This window comes from Gekko japonicus, unplaced genomic scaffold (genome assembly GCF_001447785.1).
Source record: "Gekko japonicus isolate JY-2015 unplaced genomic scaffold, Gekko_japonicus_V1.1 scaffold1760, whole genome shotgun sequence".
Classification (NCBI taxonomy): domain Eukaryota; kingdom Metazoa; phylum Chordata; class Lepidosauria; order Squamata; family Gekkonidae; genus Gekko; species Gekko japonicus.
The window spans coordinates 45,395-49,965 of NW_015163655.1; positions in this window are offsets into that span (position 1 = coordinate 45,395).

The following is a 4,571-nucleotide window of genomic DNA, read 5'->3' on the forward strand; positions in this document are numbered from 1 at the left end:
CCCCTCCCCCCAGCTCCCCGCAAAGTTTCAAGAGGTTTTTTGCCATTGACTTCAATGGCCCCATTGGTTATAATGGACCCGAATTTTTTCGGGATTTTTTTTCGGGATTCGGGAAAATGCATAGGAAGCCATTTCGGGATTGCAAAAGCCGAAAAACGTTATTTTCGGCTTTTTTTTCGGTTCGGACCCCCCAGCCCCCCGCAAAGTTTCAAGAGGTTTTTTGCCATTGACTTCAATGGCCCCATTGGTTATAATGGACCCGAATTTTTTCGGGATTTTTTTTCGGGATTCGGGAAAATGCATAGGAAGCCATTTCGGGATTGCAAAAGCCGAAAAACGTTATTTTCGGCTTTTTTTTCGGTTCGGGATCCCGAAATGCACATCCCTACATTCCATACAGTAAGATCCAGTTGCAAAGTGTATTCAGAACCTGTGAAAGTACACTGCTCAAGTAAATGGCCTGTAATTTGTCCTAGATAAAACGATGAAAAACATTATTAAAGGGAGAACCACTAAGTACATAGGAGGAATTATTTCATAGGACATAATTGTCATGACGTCTGCAAAGGGGAGTATCTTTTATTTTTATGTATTTATTGTTACATTTATACCCCGCCCTCCCCAGATGGGCTCAGGGCAGCTAACAGATGGGCACATATGCCAAAATTCAACAGGTAAAAACAGAATAAAACAAGCAATAAAACAATCATTCCTATAAAATACAAGTGCTCTGGATGTCACAAATAACAGATGGGGTCACACATAACAAAGTGGTCCCAGAGCGACACGATAGACTCCAGATGGTACAACGATCCTTCCTTCCTCCCAGGGCTGTCTCGTTCCCCGATGACACCCACTCCATTTAGTGGTGGTGGTACGGTGATGGTATAGTGATGGTGGCGGCTCCTACTCAAAAGCCTGGCGGAAGAGCTCCCTCTTACAGGCCCTGCGGAACTGCGCCAAGTCCCACAGGGCCCGGATCTCCTCCGGGAGCTCATTCCACCAGGTAGGAGCCGCCACCAAAAACGCCCTGGCCCTGGTGACAGCAAATTTAATATCTTTGGGACCTGGGGTTACCAATCGATGTTGAGTCCCCGACCGTAGTGCCCTTGGGGGAACATATGGGGAAGGCGGTCCCTCAGGTAAGCGGGACCCTGGCTATATAGGGCTTTAAAGGTAAGAACCAGCACTTTGAAACAAATCTGGTATGCTATTGGCAGCCAGTGCAGCGCTTTCAGGACAGGCTTGATATGGTCCTGCCTAGTGAGACCCATCAGCAGCCTGGCCGCCGCATTCTGCACTAGCTGCAGCTTCCAGACTTGCAACAAAGGCCAGCCCCATGTAGAGAGTGTTACAGTAGTCCAACCTTGAGGTGACCGTCGCATGGATCACTGTGGCCAGGTCATCGCAGTCAAGGAAGGGGAACAACTGCCGAGCCAGCCGAAGATGGTAAAAGGCCGACTTGGCAGTGGCTGCTACCTGGGCTTCCATCATTAAAGCGGAGTCCAGGAGCACTCCTAACCAATGTTCCTTCTAAGCTGTGGAGTCTTGTGAGCCAAAAATTCTACTTTGTGAGCTACTGGCATTAAAGCTGTGAGCAGGCAATTTGGCTACTGCATAAGTCAGTTGGCCTTCGAGTCATCCTTCCTGAGCGAAGACAAAAATGTGTGAGCTGGAGGCTAAAAAACTGTGAGCTGGTTCACACTAACTCAGCTTAGAGGGAGCATTGCTCCTAACCTCTGACACTGGCACCAGAGGCGCCCCATCGAAGGTCGGGAGAGGGAGCCCCAACCCCGAACCGACTCAGGACCTCCGTCTTTGCCGGGTTTAGCTTCAGCTGACTCAGACTGAGCCAACCAGTCACGGCTTGTAACGCCCAGTAGAGGTCTTCTGGACTGGAGTCCGACTGGCCGCCCAACATCAGATAGAGCTGGGTGTCATCTGCATATTGATGACACCCAAGCCCAAACCTCTGGGCAAGGGGGCGCATATAGATGTTAAATAACATCGAGGACAGCACCGCCCCCTGAGGCACCCCACACTCAAGTGGGTGCCTCCGGGACTGCTGTTCCCCGACTGCCACCCTTTGTCCCCGACCTTGGAGAAAAGAGACAAGCCATTGGAGGGCCAGCCCCTTAATCCCTGTGTCGGCGAGGCACTGGGTCAGCAGCTGGTGGTCGACCATATCAAATGCAGCCAACAGATCTAACAGCAACAGTGTCGCCACACCGCCTCGATCCAGGTGCCTTCAGAGATCATCAGTAAGGGCCACCAGCAGAGTCTCCGTCCCATGTCCCGGGCGAAAAACGGACTGGAAAGGATTTAGGATGGAAGCGTCATTCAGAAAGCTCTGTAGCTGTAACGCCACTGCCCTCTCAATCAATTTGCCCAAATTGGACACCGGCCGGTAGTTAGCCAATTCCGCCAGGTCCAGAGAAGGTTTTTTCAAGAGAGGGCGGACCATCGCATCCTTGAGTGCCCCCGGGAACCGTCCCTCTGAGAGGGACTTGCTGATAATCTCCCGTAGGGCACCTCGAAACCCCTTGTGGCCTGCTTTAATGAGCCAGGAGGGGCACAGATCAAAGCTACAAGTGGTTGGGCGCACAGATACGAGCAATCTGTCTACTTCCTCCAGGCTGAGTAGGCTAAAACACTCTAAACCTGGAACCGAAGCCGTGCAAGGGGCCTCAGGTTTGCTCACTATTTCAACTGTGGCGGGGAGTTCGCGGTGGAGTGCCAAGACTTTATCTGCAAAATAGCCCGCAAATGCCTCACAGCCAATGCCCAATTCCTTAGCATTTTGCCTGCCCTGCGGCAGCGCTGTTAAAGACCGAACTGTTCGAAATAATTGGGCTGGGCGTGAGCTAGCAGACGCAATCCTGGCCTCATAGACCTTCTCTACAAGGTCTAAGTGTGGGGAAGGCAAGATAGGTTGCATTGAAGAAGTTAATGAACAGAAAACACACCAGCAAAGTATTGGGGAGTGTCATGATGAGGGACCTGTTATAAATAGAAAATGAAGGGACAGATGCTTTTGTCTTTATATGCTAGCTTTCTATTTGCAGTGAGATGTATGTGGAAGAACATTCAAAATGAATCTGGTTATTGGTGAGAGGCACATGACAGTTTTATAAAATCCATGGGGTGGAGGAGGAGTGTAGAATTTTTTATTTCCCATAAATCTAAAATCTGGCACCTGTGAAAGTTAACAGGTGATAGATTCAGAACAAATAAAAGTAAAGGAAGTTCACAAAATAAAAAGGAATTCACTGCTAGTGGACATAGGGATGACCATTAGAAGAGGCAGTTTTAAGGGGACAAATAAATCACAATAAGCCTATCAGTAGCTACTAGCCAAGATGATGAACAGGAGCCTCCATAGAACAAAGGCTGAGCCCAGTGGCACCTTTAAGACCCAACAAAGTTTAATTCTCAGTATAAGCTTTTGTGTGCATGCACACTTCAGAGACATCAAAATGATGCTCGAGGAGACGACTAGCACACCATTGGCTTGGAGGGGTGCCACCTCAAGTGGCACCCCCACGGAGCCCTTGTGATGGGTTCCAGGCCAGAGGGCTCTCGAGGGTTAGCCTCTTCGATGGCTTGATACCGGAGAATAGAGGCTTCCCTCTGCTCTGATGGTCCAGCCAGTGTGTGACCTCTGGGTATAAGCCAATTCAACCGGGACAAGCGCAGGAGATCGAGCGGAATAGCAAATGAACAGAGTATTGGATGCAGTAAATAAGAAGCCTGGAGACCGACTGGTGGTAAAGGTAGAAAGTTTATAGTGCAGTAATGGTAACTATATACAGAGAATATACAAACTGTTGCACAGCATAACATACCTCGGATGGAGAGAGCTATGTCTCCCAATGTGGCTTATCAAGCCTATACATTATATACATCACACAGCCAATGAACATCAGGGCCAACTAATTACCCACTCCTAACTACCACAAGGAGCAGCACCTGCTTGTTTAACACCTGGCTGCAACAGTGTTAGCCACTTAGCATGACAGCTAAGACTTAGGTACTTTAGATCACTCTGATCTACACATGCATGCAGTGACAGCTTGCTACCTCACTACATCTAGACATATAATCCAATACGCCTCCTAGGTAGTAAGTGTCACACCTAGCCTCTCTCTAAATACATTAAACTGTTCAGAGCACAAACATTTTGTCAGTACATCAGCAATATTACAAGTTGAATCACATTTAACAATTTTCACAAAACCATTATTAACATGCAATTGAACTGTTTTATATCTTATCAAGATGTGCTTGCTTCTAGATTTTGCTCCACAGTCTTCTGCCAAGCTCAGGGCAGCAGAGTTGTCACAGGACACCTGAATCGGAAGATCACAGTTTATTTTCAAATCTACCAACAATTGATACATCCATTCAAGTTGAATCATGGTATCATGCAATGCCGCGTATTCAGCTTCACACGAACTCGTGGCTATTAGAGATTGTTTCAATGACTTAAACATAACCACAGCATTGTCCAGCATAATTACCATCCCTGTTGTTGACTTTGCTCCAGGCCGATCCGCCCAGCTTGAATCACA